General features: G+C 39.9%; 1 long non-coding RNA gene across 2 annotated transcripts; it reads left to right on the top strand.

Annotated features, from left to right (window-relative positions):
• The first annotated feature begins 208 nt into the window (after nt 1-208).
• On the top strand, nt 209-14939 carry LOC134217136 (uncharacterized). Of its 2 annotated transcripts, XR_009980922.1 has the most exons (5): nt 209-281; nt 347-1047; nt 1842-1976; nt 2037-2189; nt 14355-14939. It is a non-coding gene; the product is annotated as an uncharacterized LOC134217136 (long non-coding RNA). The 2 variants fall into 2 exon arrangements; XR_009980921.1 differs by having other exon boundaries at nt 218-1047.
• The last annotated feature ends 381 nt before the right edge of the window (nt 14940-15320 follow it).

Here is a 15320-nt window from a genome sequence, read left to right as displayed (position 1 = left end):
TTCTGATACGTCGCATTTGTGTAATATTCGATTGTCAATACATCGAATATTACACAGAAAATGATGCAACCATTTGAACCCAATAGAGTTGTGTAAAATTACACAATTTGGATACAATATTATATCCATTGATAATATAATTTTTTCGCAACACTGCGGAATTGAAGTCGATCGCGCCACCGGGATCGGCGCTGTTTTGTTTATCGCCATTTTGTGCTGGAGTTGTGTTGCGAAATTATTTTTACTGTTTAGTTTTTCTCTGATGTATTTAATTCGTGATTGTAATATTAATTATTATTTGGTGAAAATAACGTGCTTAATTAGGTAAAATTTTCCATCAAAATAGATACGAAAAATCCGATTGTTTTTTCCTGGGTTTTTCGTTGAAAACGACGGTAAGCATTCGCGGATTTCGACGACGGGAAAGAACGGCCAAGAAAAAGCATGCGGATCCTGGAAGACAATCGTCAAAATGGAAGTGCCTGTGCCAACTCAAATCCAGCGCAAAACTCTATCCCGCTGATATGAAGAGCCGCGATATGGTTGCGATGGCCAAAACAGGCTCGGGTAAATCCTGTTTGTGAAACGTACGTACAAGTTCAAAAGCAGCTGGGAAATTTGACGGAATTAAAAACGATCCTAGAACTTCAAGTTGATTCAATGGATTTGCAGTTTGCGGCCATTCGCATGCTGCCGGATCGGAACTGTCAGCGGTGTAGTACTCTGTGTTTGACGAAGGGGACTGCTTTTCGAGATGGATTTCAACGCGCAGCTCAAGAAGGTTGCCTGAGGCAAAAGATTTTCCGCAAAACATTTGATCCTGTTCTGTGCAACGCTGCCAAAGCTGATAGTCGACTTTCCGACGGCTGGTTTGAGCGATGAAACGCTTATCCGAATAAACGTTGAGTCCGGAAGCGCTGGATTTGAAACTCGTTTACTGTCGATTGAATGATTTCCCACCCATTAGTTTTTGCTCGCGAGATGATCCCGAAAAACGCCCAAACTGAGTTTACCAGGTCGCAGCATCATGTTGAATTGATTTCTCCGGTGAGTATTGAACAGGCTGTTAAACAACAATTTACTATTTTTATCACTTAATACTTGAATGATAATGCTATCAGGCTCTCGCGACAATCAAATTTTCTCCTATTTTTGGATGTTGCAACTGCATCGTAAATATTACACATGAGGCATACAGCTGCAGCATATAGATTGGTACTACTTGTATTGCACTTGTAATATCAGGAAATGAAAGAAAACTGAATTAATAAATTAATAAAAATGAGGGCGGTGATTCCCGGTTCCGGTCTAGACAATCTTCGGTTGGGAAATTGTCTCGACTTCCCTGGGCATAAAAGTATCATCGTGTTAGCCTCATGATATACGAATGCAAAAATGGTAACTTGGCTTAGAAAAATCGCAGTTAATAACTGTGGAAGTGCTTAATGAACACTAATCTGCGAGGCAGCTCTGTCCCAGTGTGGGGATGTAATGCGAATAAAAAGAAGAAGACACTGTTTGTCATAATGACAAAATATTTGTCAAGTCAGCCTGAAATCCATGGTCATTTCTAAAAAGTTTAATTACATACATCTAAATTGACAAATGTTTTTCAATATGACAGACGGTGGACTGTGGGCTTAAGTATCAGGGGAGATGCAGAACTTATTGTTATCAGAGGTTATCAGTTGCCACACGAATTTAATATGCTTGAAATTTCCTCGCCTAATTGCAGCAAGAATGGCAGCAAGGGCAAGCTTCTGCTACTATATAGCAGATCTACTATTGATCATTTTATTCTATTTTTTTCTAATTGTTGATATTTTCATTCACATTTTCAGGCCGGACGGAACAGCCTGTATGTTGTTTTCTTCTCGATCGACCCATAACCCATGCCCTTCAAATCGCTATCAAGAACCATTTTCACCCGTTTACAACTTTTAATGCGCAGGAAAAGCCCGTAATATTCAATTCTGGTAAGTTTTCATGAATTAAATTATAAAAGAGTTCACTTTTTATCCCTAATTTTTATTTAGGTTCGGTCAACATCTACATTTACGAACAATTATTGAAAAATTTGGCTTGCTCCACCAGGCTCGATGTGCCGGTTCTAAGAAAACGTTTTGCATCTACTTAAAAAAAGGATAGGATGCCTTGGGACACCAAGAGGATGTACCTAGAACCGTAACGTAAGTACATAGTAATAAGTTTCCTATACAAAGGATTTTTTGAACATATTCGATTTCGAATGGAATTCTAGAGCTCGGTGGTCTAGTGGCTACCGCTTCTGTCTTATAAGCAGGAGGCCGTGAGTTCCATTTCAGGCTTGTCCTCTTCTTACTTTGTATTTCTATCTTAGTTATTCTGTGTTTCATGTTCTATCAAAAACGATTATACTGTTATAACCTTCCACATAATCCCAAAAAAAAAACTCCCGTGATAAATCTCGACTATGATGTGCCCAAAATCAATATCTGTGGTAACTCCCAGGTGGTATCGAATGAAAATGATGCTGCTCTCATACAATAGTCTTGGCTTGTACCATCTACGAATTTGTGCGAATTTCTCAATGCTAATATTCGATTTCCAATGGATGGCGGTGGTTATTTCCTTGAAGTTATGCCTATCCGTTCTGCTCATAATCTTTAGTACTATGGGTCGTCAGCACTTTTACATAAATAATGTGGGGGACACAAGTAGATTGGAAAAAAAACCTTTAAAAGAAATAAGTGCCAAGAACAGGTATCTGTCGGGCGACGCCAAACGATTCAACGGAGCACACATATTAAATTGAAAGAATCTTTACATTTTAATCCTGAACTATGGCTTTTGTAGCCTTGCCTAATGTAATATCCTAAACTTATTATAATAATAATAAATCTTTATTTGGTAAATCGCAAGAGAGGTTATAACTCTGCGTTGTAATTTTTCCGAATCTGTGCAGCTAGGTTTGAATGTTAGATCAAATATAGTGATAGTATTTGTAGATGGTAGGTTAAAGTAATAATTTTTAAATATTTTGATTATTTGAAGTTTTACTTTTCATGTTTCCAGCATAGAACAACGCAAGAGGGATGTGAACTTTGCGTTGTATAGTATGGGGCCATCCACAAAGTACGTCACGTTCCTAGTGGGGAGGGGGGTTCCGAGCAGCGTGACGTGACGACTCATACAGAAATTTTATAGGTTTAATACAAAAAGTGTGACAAAGGGTGGGGGGCGAAAATCGTCAATTTTTGCGTGACGTACTTTATGGATCTTCCCTATGGTGTAATCCTAAGCTTCAAAATCCTTATATATTCAAATAGACTTCAAGTTTAATTACTCTAAATGAAATAAAAAGTAGAATTTTTGTTATTTCATGCGCCTGGCTAACAGATTGTGAGCTATTTTTATAGATCCAAGTTAAAAGCTAAATGAACCTGTCATAAGATGAGTTTATATTGTACTTGACTCGACTTAGTATACGAGACACTGAAGACGGCCTTACTGTTGAGGTCGAAATACGTATCTGTCAAGATACAATTAAGTGGTGGAATTCAATGGGATTGTATAAACTCGTCTTATAACAGGTGAAAACATTCTACTAAAAAGCTCAAAATAATTTTCTTAGCTAAATGAAAATGTTTCTATTTTGAGACATAAAGGTGATTATACAATAAAGCCAGAAATCGGCCATTTTGTAAACCACGTGCTTTACCTTTTTCTGACTTTATTGTATAATCATCTTAAGGGTTCGTCTTAGGTGACCCATCTTGGCTCATCCTACCTTACAAACGACTATACGTAGTCCAACGTTACCTTTGCGTACAACCCGATTAGGCTACATCTTTAAGTTTTTTTTAAATTTATTTATTTTATTTAATTAATTTCTTCATTATTGTGATTTTTTATTTAAGGTCATCACATACTAAGAGGAGCTGGGTTTGGTTTGGTTCTTTATTATAGACCTTTGAACCGTATTGGTTCTTCGGGTCCACTGAGAGGAGTACTTTGGGTGTTTCAAACTGAATCTGTTGGGGAAGCGAAATCCTTTGTGGTTTCCGAATGAAATTCTTCGGGGATACTGAGCCTTATCCTTTGGGGATTGTAAACATGATCCATTATAGATTCCGGTCGGAATACTTTGTGGATTCCGAACAGGCTCTTTAGTGGATTCTAAGCTGAATAATTTTAATATTATGAGCGGAATGCTTTACAGATTTTAAGCGGAATCCTTCGTGGATTCACAGCGGAATCTTTTGGGCGTTTCGAGTAGAATCATCAGAGTATTTTGAACGAAATTCTTCGGGGTCTGCAAGCGGAATCCTTAACCCTTATGCGGCCGACGGGGTACCCGTGTTCCTTTTTCAACTTCAAGTGGTGATATTTCAATGACTTTTTATAGCTGAAAGCTGAAACTCGGTGACATCTAAGAACTCCATAAAATGTAGCAATGAGAAAATCACGTTGATACAGTAAGGAGGGACGTGGGGAGGGGCATCTGATTTTTTTTACCACGTGGATGGCCGACAGGGTACCCGTGTTCCCATAAATTGATATTTTCATAACTTTAACAATTTTCAACCGATTTAGATAATTTTGACAGTTTTGGAAACAGAAACTCATATACTTTTTGCCCATTGTCAAGGTTTACAGCTTATGTCCATGGTTATACAAGAAATATTTGAAGTAAGGCTTAAGAGTCTACACACGTAACCGAAGGACTATCAACCAGTTTCAAATATATTACATGCTCATTGCGCTTCTTAGAATAGTCGGTGTTCACAGTATATATTCTGGGTCTCCAAAAACCCCTGGAGTAAGGTCTAAGTCATCCAAAAAATCCCTGGAATAAGATCTTATGGTCTGCTAACGTAACCAAAGGTCTACCGTGCAAATTCAAAAACGGTACATGCTCTTTATGGTGCTTAGCATATAATGCTTTCACAGTATATATTCCGGGTCATCCAATGACCTTTTCTTAAAACATGTTTGCATTCCAAGTAGTTCTTGTTGCTGTCATTGATTCTAGATAGTCTACGAACTCCATACAGTCAAGGTCTTCGGATCAATCTCCGTAATAGAGGCAGTTAACGAAGAATAAACAAGTTGCGTGACTTCTTGGTATATGTTTGTATTCCAAGTAGTTCTTGTTGTTGTCGTGGGCTCCAGGTAGTCTTCGAACTCCATTGAGTCAAGATCTGTGGATCAACCTCAGTAACGGAGGCAGTTATTGAAGAATAAACAAGTTGTGTGACCCCTTCTTGGTATTTGTTTGTATTCCAAGTAATTCTTGTTGTCATTGGTTCCAGGTAGTCTACAAACTCCATAAATTCAAGGTCTGTGGATCAATCTCCGTAATGGAGGCAGTTAATGAAGAATAAACAAGTTGTGTGACCCCTTCTTGATATATATATATATATATATATATATATATATATATATCTGTTTTTCATGTAGTTCTTGTTGTTGTCGTGAGTTCCAGGTAGTCTACGAACTCCATACAGTCAAGGTCTTCGGATCAATCTCCGTGATGGAGGCAGTTATCGGAGAATAAACAAGTTGCATGACTTCTTCTTGGTATATGTTTGTATTCCAAGTAGTTCCTGTTGTTGTCGTGAGTTCCAGGTAGTCTACGAACTCCACACAGTCAAGGTCTTCGAATCAATCTCCGTAATGGAGGCAGTTATCGAAGAATAAACAAGTTGTGTGACCCCTTCTTGGCATATGTTTGTGTTCCAAGTAGTTCTGGACTCTGGTTATTGTCGTGGGCTCTAGGTAGTCTACGAACTTCATAGATTCAAGATCGGTGGATCAACCTCCGTAATGGAGGCAGTTATTGAAGAATAAACATGTTTTGTGACCCCTTCTTGGCATATGTTTGTTTTTCATGTAGTTCTTGTTGTTGTCGTGAGTTCCAGGTAGTCTACGAACTTCATACAGTCAAAGTCTTTGGAATAATCTCCGTAATGGAGGCGAAGAATAAACAAGTTGCGTGAGCCCTTCTTGGTATCCAGCTTTCCATGCTCGCCATAATGGCGGATGCTATAAAAGTTTTGACATTAACTGTTTCCCGACACTGAACTGGAATTTTCATCAAAGTATGCAGTGTACTCTTCGTTGCCAATGACATCCCAATGTTTATTATTTTCAGTCAACAAGCAATCTACGCATAAGACCTTTCATCTTTGGTATTGAGAATTTTCAATTAAAAACATTTAATTAATATGTTATTTCTTTCAGCTAAAGTTCGGTCATTCTAAAGAGGGTTACAATCTTCTACAAGTTCTATTTAGTTGCTGCAAAAGTCAACGGTCAGCGACAGCTGTGAGCAATGTTTCAAGTACTGTTTCTCGGCATTCCAGCACGAAGAAAGAAATACCATGGGTTATTATTAAAAACTTTCGTATTTCACGAACTCAATAATCTGGTTGATTTCGCAAACAACGTGTCAATGCTCAAACTTATGACTCAAGAAGAGTTTGCAAAACAAAGTGAAATTCGGCGCTGATGTGTTTTTCAGCACATGACAATCCCAAAAAAAATCATTTAAGGCGTAACAAGAAATTAGATTTCTTTGCAGAAAACCAAATTTTCAAATCAACCAAATTCGTTCGAGTCGACAATGCTAATTTACATCCGTACCAACAAGCATTCAAACGTAAACGAGTATAGGCCCACTTGTAAAAGTCTATAGACATCCTAATTATTACATTAACGTTCAGCCAGCAGAAACTTAATGCTTTATTGACACACTATTCGAATGTTACCGTTAATAAAAAAGTTGAACTGAGTCATTTGTTGGGACGGGACCCCAGCTGTAGCATCGCAATTGAGAATGCGAAACGTTTTGGATCGCGTTGAATGGGTAGTTGGCCAATAGTACAAACTTGAGCCACATCGTGTCCGGATTATTTTAAACCTCAAGGGACAGGTGCAATCTGAGCCCACTTTCACTGTATGACCTCTCGCATAATTTGACCAAAATTGTATTTCATTCTATAAACGTGTAAGCATCATGGTTACATGCTATCTGAAATAAAAGAAATATTAGAAAATATGAAGAGAATAGAATTTATTTTGATACGATTACGTTTACAAGTTTTCTTGTTGACGAAAAATAACAATCTTTGGACTGTCAATGGTAACGAAAGAAATCATCGCTTGCTTAGACTAAAATTTCAGTTCAGTGTCGGGAAACAGTTGATGTCAAAATTTTTATGGTATCCGCCATTATGGCGAGCGTGGAAAGCTGGATATGTTTGTATTTCATGTAGTTCTTGTTGTTGTCGAGGATTCCAGGTAGTCTACGAACTCCATAGAGTCAAGGTCTGAGGATCGACCTCGGTAACGGAGGCAGCGTTTGAAGAAAAAATCTGGGAGTGACAAAATCGGGTCAACCTCATCTGAGTGAATGTACGCATTCCTAGCACAGTAGCCGTTCGATAACTGCAAAATGTTTACTTTTCAGTTATCGTATGCCGTTCGATAACTGCAACGCACTCTAGACGTCAAACGGTTGTCAATCGACGTCAGATGCAATAAAAGTGCATCTAAATGTGCAGCGCAATGCAGCTGTCATTGAGTCTGACATCGGTTTGAAGTTTAGCGGTCCGATAACTGTAAAACTGTTGCAACTATCGAATTGCAGTTAAAAAGCATTGCAGTTATCGAACGTCTGCTGTAGTTTTTGTTTTTGCCATGGTACTAGGTAGTCTATGAACTCCATATAGGAATGATCTGCAGATCAACCCACGAACGGAAGGCTATTGGTATATGTTTGCATTTCAAGTAGTTCAAGTTGTTGTCATTAGCTCTGGGCAGTTATTGAAGAATAAACAAGATGTGAAACCTCATCTTGATATATTAGCATTCCAAATAGTTATTGTTGTCTTGTTGTTGTTGGTTCCAGGTAGTATACAAACTTCATTCATATCACTAATATGAAGTTGTCTATTCTTTGGAAATGCGAAATGTAATTAAATTGGAACGATACAACGCCGAGAACGTGAGTGAAAAAACGGGCTAATATCGCAAAGATCATGTACCATATTAAAATTAGGTTAAGGACACTCCTCACGGAATCCAAGTTTCAAAGTGCCAATCGATACGGAGGCGGCGCACAACTATCATTTTTGTTGATTTAGCTTTGCTGCGTCGCAGCATGCGTGAATTAATAAAAATGACAGTAGTGCGTTGCTTCCGTATCGAGTGGTGTGCCCCCGAAAACGCGAGCACTTTGAAACTTGTATTCCATAAGGAGTGACCTTAAAGACCCTCTAGATATTCATGTAAGCCTAGAAGTCTTACTCCATAAATTTCTAGGATGACCATTAGCATATGCCATGAACGCATTTTATTCATGGGCCCCAAAGGCATGTACCAAATTTAAAACAGGCTGATATACCTCTGGTGTAGATTCAAATGCCTTACTTCAGGGTTTTCTTGGATGACCATGAACATTTGAAATGGGTGCATTCTATTCTACGTACAATAAAAGGCATGTATAACTATTCAAATAGGCCGAGTTCTTGAGGATTGTTCAAGTGTTCTCTTGGATACCCATGAACATATGCAATGAAAGCGGTATATTCTATGTACCACAAAGGGCATATGCCACTTTTGAAACAATCCGAAAGGTATCTGGTTACGTGTGAAGATCCTGAGGCCTATTCTAGCATTTTCTTGGAAGACCATAAACATATGCAATGGACGTATTTTATTCTATGTACCACAAAGGGCATGTACCACTTTTGAAACAAGCCAAAAGATCTCTGGGTACCCATGCAGATTTAAAGGCCTATTCCAGGGTTTTCTTGGATGACCATGAACCTATGCAATAGACGCAATCTATTCTATGTACCACAAAGGGCATGTGACACTTTTGAAAAAAAATCTGAAAGATCTTTGGTTACACGTGTAGACCTGAAGGCCTTTTCCAGGGTTTTCTTGGATGACCATGAACATATGCAATGAAGACGCCAGAGGACTTATCTGACAGATTTCTTCGATAGCGCAGAACATATGTAGTGATCACATTTGATTTCAAGATGTGCAAAGAGCATGTACCACTTTTGAAACAAGTCCATAGACCCATGGTTACGAGTGTAGACCTTAAGGCCTTACTCCAGAGATTTCTTGGATGACTCGGAACATATACTGTGAGCGCATTCTATGCTAAGTACCACAAAGAGCATGTATCGTATTTGAATTTGTATAATAGGCCTTTACTCCAGAGATTTCTCGGATGACTAAGACCTCATTTCAGGGATTATTGAATTACCCGAAGCATATACTATGAACACCTTCAATTCTAAGAAGCGCAAAGAGCTTGTAGCATATTTGAAACTGGTTGAATGGCCTTTGGTTACGCGTGTAGACTCTTAAGCCTTACTTCAAAGATTTCTTGTATAACCATGGGTATAAGCTGTGAACCTTGACATTGGGCAAAAAGTATATGAGTTTCTGTTTCCAAAACTGTCAAATCGGTTGAAAATTGTTGAAGTTATGAGAATATCAATTTATGGGAACACGGGTACCCTGTCGGTCATCCACGTGTGTTTTTTTGTTGGCCGCATAAGGGTTAAGAGATTCTAAGCGAAATTTATTATTTTATTTATCAGACTAAGACCGGAGTGGCCTCTGTGCAATACATAAAAGTCTTCTCCATTCAGCTTGGTCCATGGCTGCACGTCGCCAACCACGCAGGGTCCGCAAATCGCCCTCCACCTGATAAATCCACCATGCCCGTTGTGCACCTTGCCTTCTTGTTCCCGTCGGATCGTTGTCGAGAACCATTTTCACCGGATAACTTTCTGGCAACGTGCCCGGCCCACCGCAGTCTTCCGATTTCGGTGTGAACGATGGATGGTTCTCTCAACAGCTGATGCAACTCGTGGTTCATTCGCCTCCTCCACTTACCGTCCGCCATCTGCACCCCACCATAGACGGTACGCACCACTTTCCTTTTGAAAACTCCCAGTGCGCGTTGGTCCTCCATGAGCATCGTCCAGGTCTCGAGTCCGTAGAAAACTACCGGTCTAATATGTAAGCGTTTTTTAGATTGTCAGTTTGGTACGGCGGCGAACTCTATTCGATCGGAGCGTCTTGCGGAGTCCAAAGTACGTACGATTTCCAGCCACTATGCGTCTCCGAATTTCTCTGCTGGTATCATTTTTGGCAGTCACTAGTGAGCCCAAGTACACGAATTCTTCAACCACCTCGATTTCGTCACCACCAATACAAACTCGTGGTGGGTGGCTCACATTGTCTTCTCTTGAACCTCTTCCTATCATGTACTTCGTCTTCGACGTGTTGATGACTAGTCCGATCCGCTTAGCTTCTCTCTTCTGTCTGATGTAGGCTTCCTCCATCCTCTCCATCTCTCCATTCTTTCCTTTGAAATCCGAGTCGAAATCGCTTTCGGAATCCCAGAACAATTTCCTTTCGGAATTCGAGAGGTATATATCCTCTTTCGTAATCCCACAAGGATCCCCTTCGAAATTCAAGAAGGATTCCATAAGGAATTCAAAAAGCATTCCATCTGGAATCAGAGTTATTTCCTTTTGAATCCATTTCGAAAGTATTCCCTTCAGACTCTCAAAAGAATGCCCAACGGATTCCTAAAAGGATTCACACATCTCACAATCTCAAAAGGATTTACTTCAGAATCCCACATAAAATTCCCAGAAAAATTTCATTTGGAATCCAAGAATGCTTTTCTTCGAAAACCCAGAAGGAATATTTAAAGGATTTCTTTTGAAATTCCGGTTTCGGAATCCTAAAAAGATTCCCTTCAAAACCTTAAAAGGATTCCCTACGGAATCGCTGAAGGATCCGCTTTGGAATCCCAGAAAGTTTCCAGTCGGAACTCTAGAAGGATTTCTTTTTGGAGTCCCAGATAGATTCTCTCCGGAGTCCCAGAAGAATTTCCTTCAGAATTCCAGAAGAATTTCCCTCGGGATCCCAGAAAAATCCCCTTCGGAATTTTCCCTGAAGGGTTCCCATCGGAATTGCAGAGGGGTTTCCTTTGGAATCTCAGAAAAAAATTTACGAGTCCTAGCCCAGCGGTTCTCAACCTGGGGTACATGTACTCCTGGGGGTACCTTCGCTGGTTCCAAGGGGTACCTCGAACAACAAAGCGTAATGGCAGATGTATTAAAATTCCATTTAAAGCTTACTGATAAAGTTTTAATGATTGGGTAATTTATTTTTATTTTTAAACTTTGTCTTGTACATAATATGCATGGCTATCAGTAAATCGAAACTTATTGAATCCTGCCCTCCACAACCAGCACAGTGTATGAAGGGCAGTGCGACAAAAAATCAAAAGGACAAAACGTCTACTGAATAAATTTTGAAAATGTTCAAATCGTGCATAAAACAAAATATTGGATTATATATGCTTTGTAACTAAAATCTTGAGTTTGAAGGTACGAAGAGGCATGAAGGATTTTTTTTTTCGAAATGCTCAATTGCTTAGTTGCAAGAGAATCGGAAGCATTCTTCTACGATTCTCGGAAGCCTCTTTTAAGGGCACCTTCCCAGAGGCTCTAGGGATTCTTTTCAAGAGGTTCGGAAGCCTATTTTGAAGAGGCTGAGAGTCCTTTTTTAAAGAGATTCGGAGACCTCCTTTTCAAGAGGTTTGGGAGGCTCCTTTGAAGAGGCTCGGAAGGCTCTTTTAGGGGGCTCGGGATGCTCCTTTCAAAAAGTTCGGGAGGCTCCATCCAAAATGCTTGGAAGGCTCCTTTCAATATGCTCGGAAGGATCCTCTAAAGAGGCTCGTAAGCCTCCTTTCAACAGGTTTGGAAACTTTCCTTCAAGAGGCTCGGAATTTCCTTTCAAAAGGTTCAGAAGCGTATTTTCAAGATGATCAGAAGCCTTCTTTTCAAAGCATTGGAAGCCGCCTTTCGAAGGCTTTTCGAGCAGTACAAGTCAGACAAAAATGGTTGCAGCAACTTCATTGTGACTAAATCTGGTCACATATGAGTTGCAGTAACCCATATGGAACAAGTGTGCTACTAGGGTTGGAAGGTTCAAATCAAGAGGCTCGGAATCCTCCCTTCTATAGGCTTGAAGAGGCTCCGTGGCGTCCTTTCAAGATGCCTAGAAGCTTCTGGTGGGTCGGAAGCCTCCCTTCGAAAAGATCGGAAGGCTGCCTTCAGAAGACTCGGAAAGCTTCTTTCATGATGCTCGGAAGGCTCCTTCAAGAGGCTCGGGAAACCCCTTTTTAAGAAGTTCGGAAGCCTCCTTTCTAGAGGCTTGAAAGCTTTTTTTAAGAGGCTTGAAATTCTTCTTTCTGGTATTCTGGAAGCCTACTTTCATGAGGCTCAGAAGCATTTTGAAAGCGGCTCGAAAATCACCTTTCAAGAGGCGTGGAAGCCTTCTTCGGAAGGCTCCCACCAAGAAGCTCGGAAGCCCCCTTTCAAGGGCTTCAAAGTCGCCTTTCGGAAGCCTCCCTTCAAGAAGCTCGGAAGGCTCTTTTCTAGATGCGCAGAAGCTTACTTTTAGGAGACAAGTCCTGTAGGAAAGTATAAACCTAATAAAAATCATTTCACGTACTAATGAAAATATCAACCAACTTTATGAAGAGTTATACATCCCGTTAGTTTTCAGGTTCATTTTTCATATTATTTATACTTATGCCCTCCTTAGCCGTGCGGTAAGACGCGCGGCTACAAAGCAAGACCATGCTGAGGGTGGCTGGGTTCGATTCCCGGTGCCGGTCTAGAAAATTTTCGGATAGGAAATTGTCTCGACTTCCCTGGGCATAAAAGTATCATCGTGTTAGCCTCATGATATACGAATGCAAAAATGGTAACTTGGCTTAGAAACCTCGCAGTTAATAACTGTGGAAGTGCTTACTAAGCTGCGAGGCGGCAATGTCCCAGTGGGAGATGTAATGCCAACGAAGAAGAAGATACTTATTTTCATTTACACCATAAAAGGGGGGGGGGTACCTCAAAGCATGCAAAAGTTGGAAGGGGTACCTCTTATGAAAAAGGTTGAGAACCGCTGTCCTAGACGAATTCCCCCCGGTGTTAACCTTCGTATAATTCCAGAAGGATTCCCCTCGGAATTGATCCCAGGAGAATTTCCTTCGGAATCCCACAAGGATTCGCCTCAAAACACCAAAAGGATTCCCTTTGGAACTTCAGAATCCATTCCACAAGAATTCCCTGCGGAATCTATTTTAGAATAGATTTCCCTTTATTATCTCAGAAGGATTCTCTTCAAAATCCCAGAAAGATTCGATCCGGAATCCCAGAAGGATTCCCATCGAAATCCATCCTTCTGGATTTCCTTTCGAAATCTCAGAAGGATTCCATTCGGAATCCCTGAAGGATTCTCTTCCGTTCCAATCTCAGACCATTTCTCTTCTGGGTTCCAGGATTTCCTTTCGTAATCCCATAAGGATTCCCTCCGAAATCCAAGAAGGATTTCATCCGGAATCAGAGTTATTTTCCATTTTCAAAAGTATTCCCTTCAGACTCCCAGAAGGATTGTCTTCGAAATTCCAGAATGATTCCCTTTGAAATCCAAGAAGGATTCCGTCGGAGATCGCAGAAGGACTCCCTTCGGAATCACACAGGAAACCAGAAGAATTTAATTTGGAATCCAATAATGCTTTCCTTTGAAAACCCAGAAGGAATCTTTTGAAATTCCAGAAGAATTTCCCTCGGAACCCCAGAAGGATTTATTTCGGAATCCTAAAAAGATTCCCTTCAAAACTCCCCTCAAAATTCCCTTCGGAATCGCTGAAGGATCTACCTTGCAATCCCAGAAAGTTTCCAGTCGGAATTCCAGAAGTATTTCTTTTCGGAATCCCAGATAGATTTCCTTTCGAAGTCCCAGAAGGATTCCCTCCGGAGTCCCAGAAAAAATTCCTTCAGAATTCCCGAAGAATTTTCCTCGGAGTCCCAGACGAAATCTCAGAAGGATTCCCTCCGGAATTTTAGAGGGGTGCTCTTATGAATTGCAGAGGGTTTTCTTTTGGAATCTCAGAAAACAACTATACAAATCCTAGAGGGATTTCCCTCGGAAGGATTACCTTCAGTTCTAAACTCCAAAAGAATTTCGTGTGGGAACCAAGATGAACTCAAATTGGAATCCAAGAAAAATTCCTTTCGGACAGCTATATAATTAAGATTCCGTATCAAATTGTAGAAAGATTCCGTTTGGAGCCCCGGAAAAAATCCACTGCCATAATCATAAACGTTTTGGACTATGTCATCGTTGATAAATATATTTATAGGCGATAAATCAAATCAATCATCTCAATTAAATGTGTAGGACATCATAAACTCATTCTTTTTTTTTGTTCTATATAATAATTGCGTTTGAAACTGATATTTTCTTTTATTTTTCTGAAGGTCGATGTATCGCCGTCATGTAAGTCCTCTACGACAATTCGTCCGTGTCGCAGTCTCTAGGGAAACATTTGTCACTCGATGGCGAGCAGATTCGAGGGCACTAATAAGATCGTACTATTTTGTTCCGGTGTGACATCTACCATTTCACTACGATTTCTTGGCTGCGCCGGTGACTTCACGAAGGGGAAAGTAACACCGAAGAAGAGCATCGCTTTCCGGCATAAAGAAGAACGCATATGAGGATGGTTACTACGGATAACCACTTTTGAAGAAAATAAAAAATAACATGTTTTAAATGGAGAAATAAATCATATAATTTATTATCAATAGAAAGTATTAGTTTCGCTACCAAGAAAGAAAACTCAATTATTTATGATTCATTTATGCCATGTACATCCTACTATAATACATCACTTTTTTTTACATCGCTTCGATTACGTTGTCTGCTTAATACGTCGGAAACAAAATTACATCGTTCCTGTTTATTACGCAGAATGTTCCCGAGTACATCGTATGATGTAATATTCAACAACCGATGGATTCAGTGGGTTGCAGCTGTTTCGATGTAATATTCAACAACTTTTTTTGCTGGGCACGATGGGAAAATAACCATCGAATTGTCAAATTCTAACTAAAAGTTAAACGAATCGGTGGAATGGTTCACAGCCTTAAAATTAAGTTGAATAGGCCTTTTAACGAGACGTTTAAAATCAACTGATTTTGACTTGTTCGGTCGCATTTAGTTATCGCCTTAAATTTATAATATTGTCAGATTCTGGATATGATACACAGCGCGGCGTTTGTAATGTTCCCAAATGGGTACAAAACTTCACGCGGCGAATGAAATGAACGCGGCCAGCTTGCCTGCGGGTCAGTCTCTGATTTGACGTTTCTGGAGGTCAACTGCACCCACCGCTTCGAGCATTTTGACCAATGTTGCATATAAGAAGGTGCTGATTCAGTGAA

The sequence above is a fragment of the Armigeres subalbatus genome, chromosome 2 (assembly GCF_024139115.2).
Source record: "Armigeres subalbatus isolate Guangzhou_Male chromosome 2, GZ_Asu_2, whole genome shotgun sequence".
Lineage (NCBI taxonomy): Eukaryota > Metazoa > Arthropoda > Insecta > Diptera > Culicidae > Armigeres > Armigeres subalbatus.
The sequence above is the reverse complement of the archived record's forward strand: the minus strand, read 5'-3'. Positions and strand labels throughout refer to the sequence as shown.